Consider the following 20,697-nt stretch of genomic DNA (forward strand, 5'->3'; position numbering starts at 1 on the left):
CAAAACTTGGGTGTCTACATCGACAAAGTCCTTATGCCCTTCGTGGTGTCCCTGCCATCTTATGTCAGGGACACCATGGACCTGCTTAAGAGACTGGATGGGGTGAGCATTGATCCACAGGCCATACTGGGCAGCATCGACGTCGAGGCTTTGTACTCATCCATCCCTCACACAGTTGGTCTCAAGGCAGTTGGACATTATCTTAGTATGAGGGGCTGTCAGTACTCCGAGCATAACATCTTTGTCCTGAGACTACTTGAATATCTGTTGACGCACAACTTCTTCTTTTTTGGCACAAGACTCTACCACCAGCTCAGGGGCACGGCGATGGGTTGCTCCTGTGCGCCGGCGTACGCTAACTTGCTCCTGGGCTGGTGGGAGTCTACCTATGTGTTCTCTGAGGAGATGTCGTCGAGTACCGGGCCCATAGGCCTGTGGGCCCGTTACATCGACGACGTCTTCCTCATCTGGAACGACTCAAAGTCGTCCTTCTCTGACTTTGTCGCCAAATTGAACTGCAACGACATAGGTCTGAGGTTCACGCACGAATCCGATCCAGTGAGCCTCCCTTTCCTCGATGTCTCTATATCGAGGAAAGGTGATGATGAGCTTTCAACTACCATCTTTAGAAAGCCTACCTCTACAAATTCGGTCCTCCACTGGAGTAGTAGCCACCCTACACCCCTGAAAAGGGGCATTCCATGTGGCCAATACCTGCGCCTCAGGCGTAACTGCTCCGAGGGATCTGATTTTAAAAAGAGGGCTAATGACCTGAGGACTAGATTCCTTAATAGGGGGTACCCCGATGATGTACTCAGACAGGCCTACCATAGGGCGACCGGCACGGCCCGCCCTGACCTCCTGGTGCCTAGGGTAAGACCGCCCAAGGATCAGAAGATCCGATTACTAGGTACTTTTGATGGCTGTGCTGACAAGATCAGAGGGATCCTCAAGAAGCACTGGCCCATCTTGTTGATGGACCCCGATATTAAAGAAGCCGTGCATGATTACCCCCAGATAACATTTAGAAGGGGCAGTAATTTGAAGGATCTTCTTGTTCACAGCCATTTTACACCTGTCCCTAGGCAAGGCACCTGGCTCGACCGTAGGCCAATCGGCTGCTTTAGATGTAGTGGATGTGTAGCCTGTGGGTTTATTCAACCAGGTAAAACCTTTTACAGCTCCAATTTGTCAAAAACGTTCCCCATCAGGGATTTTATCAACTGCAAGACGCAGGGCGTCATTTATAAGATCACTTGCGCCTGCGGTTTGGAATACGTGGGAAAAACTAAACGTGAGCTGCGTAGACGCCTGGGTGAGCATCTTGGCGACATTGCCAATAACAGGGACACAGCAGTGTCAAGGCATGTCCACGATCACCATCAGGGGAATCCAAATTGCCTCAAGGCAATAGGAATTGAGCAAGTTGTCCGTCCGGCCCGTGGTGGAGACTGGGACCGCACGCTACTCCAGAGAGAATCCCGCTGGATTTTCACGCTGGGCACAGTCTCACCCACGGGGCTTAATGAACAGCTTAATTTCAGCTGCTTCATATAGCTCAATGATGATGGTGCCTCTATATGTCTTTATGCATATTCATAGTGGTGTATGCATATTCACTGTTATACCTCTTATCTGGGTATATACCACTACCTTCCCCTTCCCCCTCCGTCCTCGTTTACCTGTCCCTTCTCCTGATGTCATTTCCCTTATGCCCCTCTTACATGTGTTCGTATACTGCCAACATAGCCTTGATTCTTATATTTGCTTTATCTACATGCCATTAATACCTTATCTATATCAAAAGCGCAGCAACATATCTGGAGCTGTGCGGTCCGACGGTGCCTGGGAATAGCGTCCTGTTTGCTAGGCAACCGTCGCGTCATCTCGCGTGCATCTGCGAGTTGTGGCGTGGTGACGTCATTCCAGTCACTAACGTCCGCTTCCCTGCCTTCCTCTCTCTGTGCGTAGCATCGTTCCGCGCATGCGCCGACGTCCACCGCTCGCTCCGACTGAGGTGGGTGTGTCTTTAGCCAAGCCTCATTTTGAAGCTGGCTTTCACTTTAAAAGGTAGCGTCTCTCAAGTGCTACCTAGGCTACATCAGTCCATGCGTCTCAGTGAGCTGTTAGGAGAGGGTTCTATATCTGGACCCCCACCTTTCCTCCTATAGCTAATTCGCCCACTTAGATCCATATCTGGATCGTGGGGTATTTTGTGTCTGTGTAGAGCGCACCATTGACATTATTGTCAGTGCACCCTGCACAGGTCCAGCCCAAGCTCCCATGTTTCCCCTGATGAGCTTGTTACTCATCTCTCCTAGCGAAACATGCATGTAGGGACCAGGTAAGCAAGGGCTTTCTAGGGCGCATAATTCCAGGGTGAGGTTCCTGTTGGTGACTGGTGGCGGGTCCCCGTCATCCGGTCACATAGGCCAGCGTAGGTTTCTAGGGTAATTCTAGGGCCAGCCAGTTCTGCCAACCACCCTGTGTTACGCAATTGCCGCCAGCAACGGTGTGCACATCAATCAACACCGGCCGGACAATTGCTGACTCTGGAGCGTCTCATCTGTGTGGTAGGACCAACCGGTTACTTATTTGGTGCCACCGAGCATCATTTATCTGATATTGGCACTTCTTGCATCCGTTTGGTATACCGCCGTGTTGCTCCGAATGTATATATATAATTTGTTGTTATCTGTCATCTTGGGACCTATTTTTCTAATTGCTCTAATTAAACGTTAAGTTTTACTCTGACCACATACTACTTCCTCTGTTTGATCCAGGTGGTCACCCACAATATTCAAATTGCTATTTTGTACTGAATATGAGACTTTGTAAGAAAAAAAAAAAAAAAGAAAAATCATCATTTTCCGCTAACTTGTGACAAAAAATAAAAAGTTCTATGAACTCACTATGCCCATCAGCGAATACCTTAGGGTGTCTACTTTCCGAAATGGGGTCATTTGTGGGGTGTTTGTACTGTCTGGGCATTGTAGAACCTCAGGAAACATGACAGGTGCTCAGAAAGTCAGAGCTGCTGCAAAAAGCGGAAATTCACATTTTTGTACCATAGTTTGTAAACGCTATAACTTTTACCCAAACCATTTGTTTTTTACCCAAACATTTTTTTTTTATCAAAGACATGTAGAACAATAAATTTAGAGCAAAATTTATATATGGATCTCGTTTTTTTTGCAAAATTTTACAACTGAAAGTGAAAAATGTCATTTTTTTGCAAAAAAATCGTTACATTTCGATTAATAACAAAAAAAGTAAAAATGTCAGCAGCAATGAAATACCACCAAATGAAAGCTCTATTAGTGAGAAGAAAAGGAGGTAAAATTCATTTGGGTGGTAAGTTGCATGACCGAGCAATAAACGGTGAAATTAGTGTAGGTCAGAAGTGTAAAAAGTGGCCTGGTCTTTCAGGGTGTTTAAGCACTGGGGGCTGAGGTGGTTAAATACCGCCATTTTGTGCAAAGATATATTTACTTCAGGCCTACAGAGGTTCAGGCCCTCTGAGATACTACCTCTACATACAGGGGCTTGAATTAGCCATTTGAAATACAGCCATTTTGAATACAGCCTTTTTGTGCAAAGATATATTTTCTTCAGGCCTACACAGGTTCAGACCATGTAAGATACCCCCTACATACTGGGGTTTGAATTAGGCATTTGAAGTACAGCCATTTGAAATACTGCCTCTTTGTGCAAAGATATATTTACTTCAGGCCTACATAGGTTCAGACCGTGTGAGATACCCTCCTACATACAGGGGTTTAAATCAGGCATTTGAAATACAGCCATTTTAAATACCGCCATTTTGTGCAAAGATATATTTACTTCAGGCCTACAGAGGTTCAGACGCTCTCTGAGATACTACCTCTACATACAGGGGTTTGAATTAACCATTTGAAATACAGCCATTTGAAATACAGCCTTTTTGTGCAAAGATATACACTGCTCAAAAAAATAAAGGGAACACTTAAACAACACAATGTAACTCCAAGTCAATCACACTTCTGTGAAATCAAACTGTCCACTTAGGAAGCAACACTGAGTGACAATCAATTTCACATGCTGTTGTGCAAATGGGATAGACAACAGGTGGAAATTATAGGCAATTAGCAAGACACCCCCAATAAAGGAGTGGTTCTGCAGGTGGTGACCTGACCACTTCTCAGTTCCTATGCTTCCTGGCTGATGTTTTGGTCACTTTTGAATGCTGGCGGTGCTTTCACTCTAGTGGTAGCATAAGACGGAGTCTACAACCCACACAAGTGGCTCAGGTAGTGCAGCTTATCCAGGATGAAAATTACATACGACCCATTAGCACGTATTGAGACTCTATATATGGAAATATTTTCATTTGGTCAATAAGACCACAAATGTCTCTTGGTTTATACGTGCTACTAAATGTATTGGTTATTTGCATATAAAATTTAACGTTTATTTCATACGTTTAAAATAGATGCCTTGAACTCACACATTAAAACTATCAGTGGTGCCTGCCCTATTACAATGTATCTTATATTGTATCCTAAGATAATATGCTTATTGACCACTGGGGGGCCCTTTAGGTTCTCTAAGCTGTTTCCTGCTGTCTCAATGCAGCATTAATTCGCCGTTATTACAGGTGCACTGTTATTGGCACAGTGTACTCTTCTAGAAACGGGCATGTTCCCTAATTACTAGTTGGTATCTGCGCACTGTTTTTCACAACGCGCTCGCTGAGCTGCGGGCTTTTTCCCAGTGTGCTAATAGTGACTAATAAGTAAACTCCTACTGCTTGGCATCGCACTCACTGCCTAAAATAACATCCAACACACTCTGCCCCCCGACATGTTTCGCCAAGCTCTCTTGGCGTCTTCAGGGGATCGGGCAGTGTTTGTGTTGGGGGCGGAACCTGGCTTTTAACACCTCCTATTCACGATCATGATCATATTACCCTATGTGCGTCCCTCTTGCTACACTCCGTTCGAGTTTTAACCAATCCCTACTAACGTTAGATATGTTACTGTGAGGAGAACCTCCCACTCCTTTCTCCTCCAATCGGCATTAAACTGCGCCGCTCATCTATGCGCACAAACTTGGCGGGGGCTGCTGGGTCTGCTTGTCAGCTTCTTGTGCGCATGCCCGGGCACTTAGATTTTACCTTCATAGTCTGATTTTGGTAAGGCGCCTGTGCCGGAACTTAGTGCCAGGCATCGATGCTGCGTCCTGTTTGCGCATGCTCCTGAACTTAGTAATCGGTACCGCTTTACTTCATCGCGGTTTCAATGTGCATATGTCCGGACTTGCTGCTGCACATACTTACCTAGTACTGACTGGGCATGCTCGGGCTGATGGTACTGATTTCGGATATACTATTGTACACAGGATGTGGTGGTCTTTCTAATCTATGGGGTCTTGTAGAAAAAGCTAATTCATATATACCATCATCTACCTTAATTCTTTCCTATGTCATTCTATTAAATATGTATACTATTGGGGGGAGGGGGGGGGGGGAGGGGGGGAGGGGGGGGGAGGGGGGAGAAGGAGGGGAGGGGGCCAGGGGGGGGGAGTGGAGGGGGAGGGAAAGGAATGGGGGGGGGGGCCTGTCCTCTGTTGTTGTTAGCTGTATCTCTCTTTGCATATAGAAGATCTATGTGCTCTTTGTTTATAATATTACTTCGTAGGTCATCTACTACATCCACTTATCATATTTATATGTTAATTATTTATTATATATTCTAGTATTTTTTATTTTTTAATATTTTTTATTTTTTGGAATGTTTTTCATGGTTTTTTGTACTTTTTTTATATTTTTTATATATAGGTGTCACATGCTTCCACCCTTCGTGACGGTGACTACAAACTGGTGAATGCAAAGAACGTGTAAGTGTACTTATTATTAGGGATTTCATTTTGATACACATTTTTATTATAATATATTTTTTATTTATTGGAATGTTTTTCATAGTTTTTTTATATACGTTTTTTATATTTTTTATATTTTTTATATATATAGGTGTCACATGCTTCCGCCCCTCGTGATGGCGACTACAGACCGGTGAATACAAAGAACGTGTAAGTATGCTTATTATTAGTGATTTCATTTTGATACACATTTTTTTTTTTTTTTTTTTATATTATTTTATTTCATTTCATTTTTGTTTTTTATTATTATTGTTGGTGTTATAGTTTAATTTTTATTTTTTTCCCATATTTTAGAGAGCTTATTTTTGATATTTATAGATTTCGGAAGGAATTTTCAATGGATGTTTGGACTAAGTTAATAGGTGTATTGATATTCTTTATTGGTATTTTGATATTCTTTATGATGATATTCCACGTTCGCTAGATTTCTGCGAGCATCCGAGGCCAGTACCCTCTGTCGGTGCATCCCTCCCTACTGGTGTATGTTCTATTGTTAGAATATCCTTTCCTTATTAACAATTTGATTTTTATATGTATATTTTTATACCATTTTTTCAACAAAAGGAAATTGTTATTTTTGATTTTTCTCGAATTTCTATTTAAATGTTTGATGATATTTGAATTAGATATTAATGCTCGATTGGTGAATGGTGGTACTGGTGCTTTTGTAGAGATCCTTTTATAATAATAATTTATTGGTTGCAGTATGGGGAGGCATTTTAGAGTTACTTTATATTTGTATTTTTATTTTTTATGGGGCACCTGGTTCCTTCCCTCTTGTATCTCTTTAATGAGGTTCTATAGTGGTCTAAATTTTACAGTATTCATTATTACAGCTGTTCGTTGGAATCTCTTTTATAAGAATGATGTATACGTAAATCCCTCGTTGAGGCCTTGTGGGGTGAGGCTATTGAGGCGGTAAATCCACCGAGCCTCCTCCTGCTGTAGTCGTATATCCAGGTTGCCCATCCTCGGGCCTAGTTTCAATTTTTGGATTCCCCACACTATTAGACTCTGAGTACTTCCATTATGTATATTTTGCACATGTCTAGCAAGTGGTGTATCGCTGAGCGTATTGATGGTACTCAAATGTTTAGAAATGCGTCTTCTAAGCTCCTGTGTTGTTTTCCCCACGTACAGTTTTGGACAGCCACACTGTATGGCATAGATGACTCCCATTGATTTGCAATTTATGTATTCTTTAATCTGGTATTTTTTGTTATCAGCTGGATTGTGAAATTCTTTTTTCGGTACCATTTTTCCACAGAAACTACAGTCACCACAGGGATAGGATCCTACAGTATGGAGCCAGGTTGGTTTCTCTTGTTTTTTGTCTTGCATGAAATGACTATGCACCAACTTTTCTCTTAGGTTTTGCCCTCTCCTATACGTGATAGCTGGTCTGGGGGTCAAAATTCCTTGTAGTTCATCATCTGAGAGCAATATATGCCAGTGTCGTCCCAGAATGTTGTTTATTTTTTCATACTGTCCGTCATAATTTCCTATGCATCGTATCACTGCGCTTTTTTGGCTAGCTTGTTGTTCGCCCTTATGAAGTAAGATGGTACGGTCACTTCTTTTCGCCTTGTTGTACGCATAGTGTAGGGTTTTCTTCGGGTATCCCCTTGCCAAAAATCTACTATATAGGAGCTTGCTTTCATTCTCAAAACTCTCTATAGTGGAGCAGTTTCGTTTAGCCCGTAAGTATTGCCCTATCGGGATACCCTTTTTGAGTGAAGTAGGGTGATAACTTTGCCAATGCAGAAGACTGTTAGTGGAAGTCGGCTTCCTATATATTGTAGTCTTGACGCTGCCATCATTTTCCAAGGTGATGGTCAGATCTAAAAAATTGATGGTTCTTTGGTCTATTTCCGCTGTGAACTTTAGGCCTAGGAGATTATCGTTCAATTCCCTGACAAATTCAAGGAAGAGTGTGCTCGTGCTGTCCCATAGTATTAGAATGTCGTCGATATATCGACCCCAGTATAATATGTCTTTAGTGAAGTGGTGATTCTCATCTGTGAATACAGTGCGCTCCTCCCACCACCCTAAAAATAAATTTGCAAAGCTGGGGGCACAGATCGTCCCCATAGCTGTCCCAGTGATCTGTAAATAAAACTTCCCGTTGAACATAAAATAATTGTGTGTTAACAGAAATTGTAACAGTGATAAAACAAAAGTGCTGTGCTCGTGATATTGTATCCCTTTCGTATTTAAATAATAACGAATTGCTTCTAGGCCTAAGTCATGTTGTATGCTGGTGTAGAGTGCTTCTACATCCAGACTCGCTATCAGCGTGGTTTTATTAACTTGGACATCCTGTAGCTTGGTCAGTGTGTCTTTTGTGTCCTTCAAGTATGAGGACAAACTGGGTACAAATGGGGATATCGTCTGGTCCACATAGCCGCTGATCCCCTCACACACAGGCTTTGGTTCCCCGACACTATTGGCCTACCTGGTATGGGCTCACGTTTTTTGTGCACTTTTGGGATTGCATAGAAGGTGGCTATCATTGGATGAGAATTATATAATACTTTCATCTCTTCCTTGGTGATCAGATCTTTCAGTTTTGCTTGGTCTAAAATGGCTTTTAGTTCTAATTTATACTTCTCTGTGGGATTTTCTTTCAGCAGTTGATATGTATTCTTGTCCTCTAGAAGGGCCATCACCATGCGTACATAGTCGTCCTTTTTGAGGAGCACTATGTTTCCACCTTTGTCAGAGGGTTTGATCTCTATATTCTTATTTTCCATCAAATTGTCTAACGCCATTTTTTCTTGATGACTAAGATTGGATCCCAATTGTGACTTGTTGGCCTTTATTTTCTGAAGATCTTTAGTAACTAGGTCCACAAAGGCCTCGATTTTACCGTACTTTGTGAATGGGGGGGTAAATTTGGATTGTGGAGTCAGAGTACTATGTGGTGCCCTCGGTGGTACTATTTCTCCCCTATGTTCTTTTTCCAGGTCTTCTAAGATTTGTATTGCCTTAACTTCTTTTGCATTAAATTTGGTGGGGTCTCTCTCTAAGTTTTTATGTTCTTTATGTAGGGCTAGCTTCCTAGCGAACAAATTGATGTCTTTTACCCACCCGAAACAATCAAAATACGGTAAAGGTGTAAACGATAGGCCCTTCTTCAGTACGTTTTCATGTTCTAATGTTAGTGTCAGGTCAGTAAGATTGATAATTTGCATTCCTAGGTTAGGTGTGGCAGTGGCTATGTCCCCTGACGATATCCCCACTTGTCTCGATCCCTGAGTTGTACCCCAGGCACTAAAAAATGGGGCATGAATGTTTGTGTTGTGGTCCCTGCTTGGATAGAAGCTCCTGCTGGGCCACCTCCCGACGCTTGAGGTAACAATGGATAGGAGGATGACTGTGCTGAGGATGACTGTCCTTCTCCTCCACTTATTGTACCACTTGTATTTATTGGCACCGGATTGGGACATCTTGATGGATTCTGAGGATTCCCTTGACACCTAGTTTGATTGTAATTGGATCTATTATTACCTCTACGTTTATATCTAGGCCTATAGCCTGTTCTGTATATAGGGGTATTACCCTCAGGTTCAGAATTGTCTGACTCAGAGATGTCAGTGTATTCGCTACGGTTGTAGTTGCTACGATAGTTGGTTTGGCTATTTTTTGTTATATAAATTTTTCCAGTTTCAAAATCTTTTTTGTCCCTATTGTATTTACGGTGCTTCCTTTCTTTGACTTCGCTTTGTAAATATTCAATGTTTTTTTGGAGTTTTATTTCGAGGTTAGTAAAATCAGTCTGAGAGCGGAATACCTGAATATCATTAATTTCTTTTTCAAGTTGTAGCGCAATTTTACTCAGTGTCTTTTTTTCATTAACATATCTAACGTTAGTAGGGATTGGTTAAAACTCGAACGGAGTGTAGCAAGAGGGACGCACATAGGGTAATATGATCATGATCGTGAATAGGAGGTGTTAAAAGCCAGGTTCCGCCCCCAACACAAACACTGCCCGATCCCCTGAAGACGCCAAGAGAGCTTGGCGAAACATGTCGGGGGGCAGAGTGTGTTGGATGTTATTTTAGGCAGTGAGTGCGATGCCAAGCAGTAGGAGTTTACTTATTAGTCACTATTAGCACACTGGGAAAAAGCCCGCAGCTCAGCGAGCGCGTTGTGAAAAACAGTGCGCAGATACCAACTAGTAATTAGGGAACATGCCCGTTTCTAGAAGAGTACACTGTGCCAATAACAGTGCACCTGTAATAACGGCGAATTAATGCTGCATTGAGACAGCAGGAAACAGCTTAGAGAACCTAAAGGGCCCCCCAGTGGTCAATAAGCATATTATCTTAGGATACAATATAAGATACATTGTAATAGGGCAGGCACCACTGATAGTTTTAATGTGTGAGTTCAAGGCTTATCCAGGATGGCACATCAATGCGAGCTGTGGCAAGAAGGTTTGCTGTGTCTGTCAGCGTAGTGTCCAGAGCATGGAGGCGCTACCAGGAGACAGGCCAGTACATCAGGAGACGTGGAGGAGGCCGTAGGAGGGCAACAACCCAGCAGCAGGGCCCGACGTCCACAGGTGGGGGTTGTGCTTACAGCCCAACACCGTGCAGGACGTTTGGCATTTGCCAGAAAACACCAAGATTGGCAAATTCGCCACTGGCGCCCTGTGCTCTTCACAGATAAAAGCAGGTTCACACTGAGCACATGTGACAGACGTGACAGAGTCTGGAGACGCCGTGGAGAACGTTCTGCTGCCTGCAACATCCTCCAGCATAACCGGTTTGGCATTAGGTCAGTAATTGTGTGGGATGGCATTTCTTTGGAGGGCCGCACAGCCCTCCATGTGCTCGCCAGAGGTAGCCTGACTGCCATTAGGTACCGAGATGAGATCCTCAGACCCCTTGTGAGACCATATGCTGGTGCGGTTGGCCCTGGGTTCCTCCTAATGCAAGACAATGCTAGACCTCATGTGGCTGGAGTGTGTCAGCAGTTCCTGCAAGACGAAGGCATTGATGCTATGGACTGGCCCGCCTGTTCCCCAGACCTTAATCCAATTGAGCACATCTGGGACATCACGTCCCGCTCTATCCACCAACGTCACGTTGCACCACAGACTGTCCAGGAGTTGGCAGATGCTTTAGTCCAGGTCTGGGAGGAGATCCCTCAGGAGACCGTCCGCCACCTCATCAGGACCATGCACAGGCATTGTAGGGAGGTCATACAGGCACGTGGAGGCCACACACACTACTGAGCCTCATTTTGACTTGTTTTAAGGACATTACATCAAAGTTGGATCAGCCTGTAGTGTGTTTTTCCACTTTAATTTTGAGGGTGACTCCAAATCCAGACCTCCATGGGTTAAAAAATTTGATTTCCATTTTTTTTTGTGTGTGATTTTGTTGTCAGCACATTCAACTATGTAAAGAACAAAGTATTTCAGAAGAATATTTAATTAATTCAGATCTAGGATGTGTTATTTTTGTGTTCCCTTTATTTTTTTGAGCAGTGTATTTACTTCAGGCCTACACAGGTTCAGACCGTGTGAGATACCCCCCTACATACAAGGGTTTGGATCAGGCATTTGAAATACAGACATTTGAAATACAGCCATTTGGTGCAAAAAAATCTTTAATTCAGGCCTACACTGATTCAGGGCGTGTGTGATCCCCCTATACATACAGGGGTTTGAATTAGGCATTTGAAATACAGCCATTTTAAATACCGCCTTTTTGTGCAAAGATATATTTACTTCAGGCCTACACTGATTTAGGGCGTTTGTGATCCCCACTATACATACAGGAGTTTGAATTAGGCATTTGAAATACAGTCATTTGAAATACAGCCTTTTTGTGCAAAGATATATTTACTTCAGGCCTTCACTGATTCAGGGTGTGTGTGAACCCCCTAAACATACAGGGTTTTGAATCAGGCATTTGAAATACAGCCATTTGCTGCAAATAAATCTTTAATTCAGGCCGACACTGATTCAGGGCGTGTGTGATTTCCCCTATACATACAGGGGTTTGATTCAGCCATTTGAAATACAGCCATTTGAAATACAGCCATTTTGTGCAAAGAAATCTTTATTTGAGGCCTAGTCTGGTTCAGGCCGTGTGAGATACACCCTTTACATACTGTCGTTCTTTTTTACTATTAATTAAACACCCATATAGTGCAAGATCCTAAATTCAAAAAATATGAGAGAGCGTCAAATAAGGGACGTGGCCCAGGTCGTGGTGCTGCTGGTGGAGCTCCTGTTGCAGGGAGAGGACGTGCTCGATCTGTGCCAGCTACACGAACAAGTGAAACCCCTTCCTCAGGTGCGAGTAGGCGACAAAACCTGCAGCGGTATTTGGTCGGGCCTAATGCTGCTCTACGAATGGTGAGGCCTGAACAAGTACAGGCGATAGTAGATTGGGTTGCTGCTGACAGTGGATCCAGTTCTTTCACATTGTCTCCCACCCAGTCTCCTGCTGCAAGACCACAGTTGGCACCTGCAGCCGATGTCCATCAGTCTTTCACCTCACCCCCTTGCAAATCAGCCAAGCAGTCTGAGCCCCAAGTCATGCAGCAGTCTCTTCTGCTTTTTGATGACTCTGTTAGCAGGGTTTACCAGGGCCATCCACATAGCCCTGCCCCAGAAGTGGAAGAGATTGAATGCACCGATGCCCAACCACTTATTTTTCAAGATGAGTACATGGGAGGACCATCGCAGCACGTCTCGGATGATGACGAAACACAGGTGCCAACTGCTGGGGCTTTCGAAAGCGTGCAGACCGACAAGGAAGTCTGGGGTGAAGACTGGGTGGAAGATGATGTGGAGGACGATGAGGTCCTCGACCCCACATGGAATCAAGGTCATGCGAGTGACCGATGTAGTTTGGAGGAAGAGGTGGTGGTCGCACAGAGCCACCAGCACAGCAGAAGAGAGAGCAGGGTGCAAAAGCGGAGCTGCCGTCCTCTAGACAGTACGCCTCCTACTGCCCACCGCAGCAAGGGACCGAACACACCAAAGCCAGCTCCAAGGAGTTCCTTGGCGTGGCAGTTCTTTAGACAATGTGCTGACGACAAGACACGAGTGGTTTGCACGCTGTGCAATCAGAGCCTGAAGCGAGGCATAAACGTTCTCAACCTGAGCACAACCTGCATGACCAGGCATTTAAGTGCAAAGCACGAGCTGCAGTGGAGTAGACACCTCAAAAACCAAGAAAGGTCTCTGGCTCCTCCTGCTTCCCCTTCTGTTGCAGTCGCGGCCTCTTCATCCACCTCTGGAGGGACAGTGCCACCTGGCACCCCACAAACAGAGGATCTGCCAGCAACACCAACACCTGGGTCACCAAGCATCTCCACAATGTCACACAGAAGCATTCAGCTCTCCATATCCCAAACCCTGGAGAGGAAGAGGAAGTACCCCCCTACCCACCCGCGATTTCTAGCCCTGAATGCCAGCATTTCTAAATTACTTGCCTTTGAAATGCTGTAATTCCGTCTGGTGGAGATGGATAGTTTTAAAGGCCTTATGGCGGTGGCTGTCCCACAGTACGTCGTGCCCAGCCACTACTACTTTTCAAGGCGACCCATCCCTTCCCTTCACAACCAAGTAGGGGACAAAATCAGGTGTGCACTGCGCAACGCTATCTGTGGCAAGGTGCACCTGACTACGGATACGTGGACCAGTAAGCATGGTCAGGGCCGTTATATCTCCATAACAGCACACTGGGTAAATACAGTGGCTGCTGGGTCTGAGGCGGATAGCAGTTTGGCGCATGTCCTTCCATCACCAAGGATTGTAGGGCGCTTCAGTTTGCCTCCTGTTGCTTCCTCCTCCTACTCCACTTCCTCATCCTCCACCAGCTCCTCATCCGGTCAGCGTAGCACCTTCACCACCAACTTCAGCACAGCCAGGGGTAAACGACAGCAGGCAGTTTTAAAACGTATCTGTTTGGGGGACAAACCCCACACCGCGCAGGAGCTCTGGACGGGCCTTGAACAACAGACCGATGAGTGGTTTGTGCCAGTCAGCCTCAAGCCCGGCCTGGTGGTGTGCGATAATGGGCAAAATCTCGTAGCAGCTCTGGGACTAGCCAGTTTGACGCACATCTCTTGCCTGGCGCATGTGCTGAATTTGGTGTTGCAGAGATTCCTTAAAAATTACCCCGACATGTCAGAGCTGCTGCATAAAGTGCGCCTGTCAGCGCTGCAGCGTAACTTCAGTCTTCCCGCTCACCGCCTCATATGTGACGTGTCCACCAGGTCGAACTCCACCTTGCACATGCTTGCCAGACTGTGCAAGCAGCAGCAGGCGATAGTGGAGTTTCATCTGAAGCACGCACGGGTGAGTCGCTCGGCGGAACAGCACCACTTCACCACCAATGACTGGGCCTCCATGCGAGACCTGTGTTCCTTGTTGCGCTGTTTCGAGTACTCCACCAACATGGCCAGTGCCGATAACGCCGTTCTCCGCGTTACTATCCCACTTCTATGCCTCCTTCAAAAAACGCTCCTGATGGAAGAGGATGTGGCACAGGAGGAGGAGGAAGAGGAATCATTTCGTAGGGTTTCCGGCCAGTCATTCCCAAGTGGCTCCGAGGGTGGGTTCCTGCACCCACAAACCCAAGGTACACAATTGTCCAGCCAGGGCACAGTTCTGGAGGATGATGAGGTGGAGGATGAGGAGGAGGAGATGGAGGAGGAGGAACCATGTTCACAGCAGGGTGGCACCCAGACCAGCTCATGGCCATCACTAGTGTGTGGATAGGGGGATACAGAGGACACAGACGATACACCTCCCACAGAGGACAGCTTTTCGTTGCCTCTGGGCAGCCTTGCACACATGAGCGATTACATGCTGCAGTGTCTCCACAATGACCACAGAGTTGCCCACATTCTAACTTGTGCTGATTACTGGGTGGCCACGCTGCTGGATCCCCGTTACAAGGACAACGTACCGTCCTCAATTCCGTCACTGGAGCGTGTCTACCAGCGTGCGCGAGTACAAGCGCACGCTGGTAGACACGCTGCTGGTGGCATTCCCACCTGACAGCGGGGGCACAGTGGAATCATAAGGCGAAGGCAGAGGACGAGGAAGAGGTCGCCAACGCAGCTGGGGCACCGCCAGCACCTCAGAAGGCAGGGTTAGCATTGCCGACATGTGGAAAAGCTTTGTCAGCACGCCACAACAACCAGCACCACCAGCTGATATGGAACGTCTTAGCAGGAGGCAGAATTTCACCAACATGGTGGAGCAGTATGTGTGCACACGCCTACACGTACTGAATGACGGGTCTGCGCCCTTCAACTTCTGGGTCTCCAAATTGGGCACATGGCCTGAGCTTGCCCTTTACACCTTGGAGGTGCTGGCCTGCCCTGCAGCCAGTGTATTATCTGAACGTGTGTTTAGCACGGCAGGAGGCGTCATCACAGACAAGCGCAGCCGCCTGTCCACAGCCAACGTTAAAATGAACCAGGCTTGGATCCCACAAGACTTTTGTGTACCTTGTGCAGAATAGACATTTATACCACCATCAAACATACATTTATGTACTCAAGTCAAGTGCAAAGATTCTTTGTTTAGTTTTTTTTTATTTGTCACAATATTTTGGGGGCTACCTACCCCAATAAAAAATAAAAACAAAACATTGTTTGCTACCTCCTCCTCCTCCATTGCTGCCTCCACCTACAACACCACATTCACCGCCTCCTCAACCTCCGACTCCATATCCAGCTCCTTCTCTGAGTTGCAGGTTAATAATTTGTAATTTTTAGTTATTTTATTTTATTTTAAGTTATTTCCCTAGCCACATTTGTTTGCAGAGCAGTTGCCATGCTCTTAAGCACATTTTACTGCCTTTTACATCCCTCTAGCCTTTTCAAGGACTATTTTATAGCCATTTTAATGCAAAAAAGTGCCAATTTTAGTGCCCTAAATTGAAAAAATTCTTATTTTCAATTGTCGGGTGACATTTTACAATTTTTGGCGTATACAAACCCCTGCTGAGCCTGGGTGACAGGGGCCTAAATCTCTCAAAATCTTCTGTTCTATTGCTGGGTGACAAGATCCCCCTTTTGCCGTAAATGAACCCCTGCTGTGCCTGGGTGACAGAGGCCTAAATCTTTTAAAATCCTCTGTTCTATTGCTGGGTGACAAGATCCCCCTTTTGCCGTGAATAAACCCCTGCTGTGCCTGGGTGACAGGGGCCTAAATCTCTCAAAATCGTCTGTTTTATTGCTGGCTGACATGAACCCCTTTTTACCGTGAATGAACCCCTGCTCTGCATTGCTGACAGGGACCTAAATCTCTCAAAATCCTCTGTTCTATTGCTGGCTCATATGAACCCCTTTTTGCCGTGAATGAACCCCTGCTCTGCATTGCTGACAGGGGCCTAAATCTCTCAAAATTCTCTGTTCTATTGCTGGGTGACATGATCCCCCTTTTGCCGTGAATGAACCCCTGCTCTGCATTGCTGACAGGGGCCTAAATCTCTCAAAATCCTCAGTTTTATTGCTGGGTGACATGATCCCCCTTTTGCCGTGAATAAACCCCTGCAGTGCCTGGGTTACAGGGGCCTAAATCTCTCAAAATCCTCTGTTCTATTGCTGGGTGACATGAACCACCTTTTGCCGTGAATGAACCCCTGCTGTGCCTGGGTGACAGGGGCCTAAATCTCTCAAAATCCTCTGTTCTATTGCTGGGTGACATGAACCCTCTTTTGCCGTGAATAAACCCCTGCTGTGCCTGGGTGACAGGGGCCTAAATCTCTCAAAATCCTCTGTTGTATTGCTGGGTGACATGAACCCCCTTTTGCCGTGAATAAACCCCTGCTGTGCCTGGGTGACAGGGGCCTAAATCTCTCAAAATCCTCTGTTCTATTGCTGGGTGACATGAACCCCCTTTTGCCGTGAATGAACCCCTGCTGTGCCTGGGTGACAGGGTCCTAAATCTCGCAAAAATCCTCTGTTCTATTGCTGGCTGACATGAACCCCTTTTTGCCGTGAATGAACCTCTGCTCTGCATTGCTGACAGGGGCCTAAATCTCTCAAAATTCTCTGTTCTATTGCTGGGTGACATAATCCCCCTTTTGCCGTGAATGAACCCCTGCTGTGCCTGGGTGACAGTGGCCTAAATCTCTCAAAATCCTCTGTTCTATTGCTGGGTGACATGAACTCCCTTTTGCCGTGAATGAACCCCTGCTCTGCATTGCTGACAGGGGCCTAAATCTCTCAAAATCCTCTGTTGTATTGCTGGGTGACATGAACCCTCTTTTGCCGTGAATGAACACCTGCTGTGCCTGGGTGACAGGGTCCTAAATCTCGCAAAATCCTCTGTTCTATTGCTGGCTGACATGAACCCCTTTTTGCCGTGAATGAACCTCTGCTCTGCATTGCTGACAGGGGCCTAAATCTCGCAAAATCCTCTGTTCTATTGCTGGGTGACATGATCCCCCTTTTGCCGTGAATGAACCCCTGCTCTGCATTGCTGACAGGGGCCTAAATCTCTCAAAATCCTCTGTTCTATTGCTAGGTGACATGATCCCCCTTTTGCCGTGAATAAACCCCTGCTGTGCCTGGGTGACAGGGGCCTAAATCTCTCAAAATCGTCTGTTCTATTGCTGGGTGACATGAACCCCCTTTTGCCGTGAATGAACCCCTGCTGTGCCTGGGTGACAGGGGCCTAAATCTCTCAAAATCATCTGTTGTATTGCTGGGTGACATGAACCCCCTTTTGCCATGAATAAACCCCTGCTGTGCCTGGGTGACAGGGGCCTACATCTCTCAAAATCCTCTGTTCTATTGCTGGGTGACATGAACCCCCTTTTGCCGTGAATGAACCCCTGCTGTGCCTGGGTGACAGGGTCCTAAATCTCGCAAAATCCTCTGTTCTATTGCTGGCTGACATGAACCCCTTTTTGCCGTGAATGAACCTCTGCTCTGCATTGCTGACAGGGGCCTAAATCTCTCAAAATCCTCTGTTCTATTGCTGGGTGACATGATCCCCCTTTTGCCGTGAATGAACCCCTGCTGTGCCTGGATGACAGGGGCCTAAATCTCTCAAAATCCTCTGTTCTATTGCTGGGTGACATGAACCCCCTTTTGCCGTGAATGAACCCCTGCTCTGCATTGCTGACAGGGGCCTAAATCTCTCAAAATCCTCTGTTGTATTGCTGGGTGACATGAACCCCCTTTTGCCGTGAATGAACCCCTGCTGTGCCTGGGTGACAGGGTCCTAAATCTCGCAAAATCCTCTGTTCTATTGCTGGCTGACATGAACCCCTCTTTGCCTTGAATGAACCTCTGCTCTGCATTGCTGACAGGGGCCTAAATCTCTCAAAATCCTCTGTTCTATTGCTGGGTGACATGATCCCCCTTTTGCCGTGAATGAACCCCTGCTGTGCCTGGGTGACAGTGGCCTAAATCTCTCAAAATCCTCTGTTCTATTGCTGGGTGACATGAACCCCCTTTTGCCGTGAATTAAACCCGTGCTCTGCATTGCTGACAGGGGCCTAAATCTCTCAAAATCCTCTGTTCTATTGCTGGGTGACATGATCCCCCTTTTGCCGTGAATGAACCCCTGCTCTGCATTGCTGACAGGGGCCTAAATCTCTCAAAATCCTCTGTTCTATTGCTGGGTGACATGAACCCCCTTTTGCCGTGAATGAACCCCTGCTGTGCCTGGGAGACAGGGGCCTAAATCTCTCAAAATCGTCTGTTGTATTGCTGGGTGACATGAACCCCCTTTTGCCGTGAATAAACCCTTGCTGTGCCTGGGTGACAGGGGCCTACATCTCTCAAAATCCTCTGTTCTATTGCTGGGTGACATGACCCCCCTTTTGCCGTGAATGAACCCCTGCTGTGCCTGGGTGACAGGGGCCTAAATCTCTCAAAATCGTCTGTTCTATTGCTGGGTGACATGAACCCCCTTTTGCCGTGAATGAACCCCTGCTGTGCCTGGGTGACAGGGTCCTAAATCTCTCAAAATTGTCTGTTGTATTGCTGGGTGACAAGTTCCCCCTTTTGCCGTGAATGAACCCCTGCTGTGCCTGGGTGACAGGGGCCTAAATCTCTCAAAATCCTCTGTTCTATTGCTGGGTAACAAGAACCCCCTTTTGCCGTGAATGAACCCCTGCGGTGCCTGGGTGACAGGGGCCTAAATCTCTCAAAATCCTCTGTTCTATTGCTGGGTGACATGAACCCCCTTTTGCCGTGAATGAACCCCTGCTGTGCCTGGGTAACAGGGGCCTAAATCTCTCAAAATCGTCTGTTGTATTGCTGGGTGACAAGAACCCACTATTGCCGTGAATGAACCCCTGCTCTGCATTGCTGACAGGAACTCAATTTTGTGAAAACATCTGTTACTAATCAGAAAATGCGCGACTACAAGCGCACGCTGATGATAGCATTCCCACCTGACAGCGGGGGCACAGTGGAAGCACAAGGCGAAGGCAGAGGAGGAGGAAGAGGTCGCCAACGCAGCTGGGGCACCACAAGCACCTGAGAAGGCAGGGTTAGCATGACCAAAATGTGGAAAAGCTTTGTCAGCCTTGGAGGTGCTGACCTGCCCTGCAGCCAGTGTATAGTGTGAACGTGTGTTTAGCAGGGCAGAGAGCATTATCACAGGCCGCAGCCAATGTGGACAATCTTACGTTTATTAAAATGAACCAGGCATGGATCCCACAGGACTTATCCGTACCTTGTGCAGAATAGACATTTATATCAGCCTCAACCATCCATTCTTGTACTCAAGTGCACTTATTCTTTGTTTTATTTTGTTATATGTTCTAATATTTTGGGGGATACCCCAATTTAATAATAAAAATAACACAAATCAGTGTTGGCTACCTATTCCTCCTTCACCGCCACTTCCACCTACACCGCCACATCAACCTACACCGCCACATCCACCCATCCACCGCCTCCTCAACCTCCTACTCCTAGATCCAGATTGTTATTTTTAATTTTTCTGTATTTTATGTTATTTTAAGTCATTTCCCTATCCACATTTGTTTGCAGAACAGTTGCCATGCTCTTAAGCACATTTTGATGCCTTTTGCAGCCCTCTAGCCCTTTCCAGGACTATTTTAGAGCCATTTTAGTGCCCAAAAGTTCGGGTCCCCATTGACTTCAATGGGGTTTGGGGTCAAGTTCGGGTCCCGAACCCAACCTTTTTTTTCAAGTTCGGCCGAACTTGTCAAACCCGAACATCCAGGTGTCCGCTCAACTCTACTCAAGACCTGTTCATTTTCCCCGAGTGCTGGCTATTGCTTGTTTGCAGAACAGTTGCCATGCTCTTAAGTACATTTTGATGCCTTTTGCAGCCCTCTAGCCCTTTCCAGGACTATTTTAGAGCCATTTTAGTGCCCAAAAGTTCAGGTCCCCATTGACTTTAATGGGGTTTGGGTTCGGGGTCAAGTTCGGGTCCCGAACCCGAACTTTTTTTTCAAGTTCGGCTGAACTTTTCGAACCCGAACATCCAGGTGTCCGCTCAACTCTAATCACAACCATATAATGCTCAAATGAGCACATGCCTAGAGCAAACAACAATAACAAATACCTACAGACCACATGAATTAATGATATCCTTTACTGACAAAAATTCATACACATGAAATTATTAAAAACAAGTGCAGGGAAAATGGCGACATCACTAGAAGAGAACACCCCCAGATGAAGGTCATTCGAAATGCACGTCGGGGTTGGCGCCATCCTGGAGGAGACACAATATGGGTAACTGATTCTGTCCTTTATACTTTTTGCACTTGCACTTTATCTAGTTATTTCCTGGACTATTAT

The sequence above is a fragment of the Bufo bufo genome, chromosome 3 (genome assembly GCF_905171765.1).
Source record: "Bufo bufo chromosome 3, aBufBuf1.1, whole genome shotgun sequence".
Lineage (NCBI taxonomy): Eukaryota > Metazoa > Chordata > Amphibia > Anura > Bufonidae > Bufo > Bufo bufo.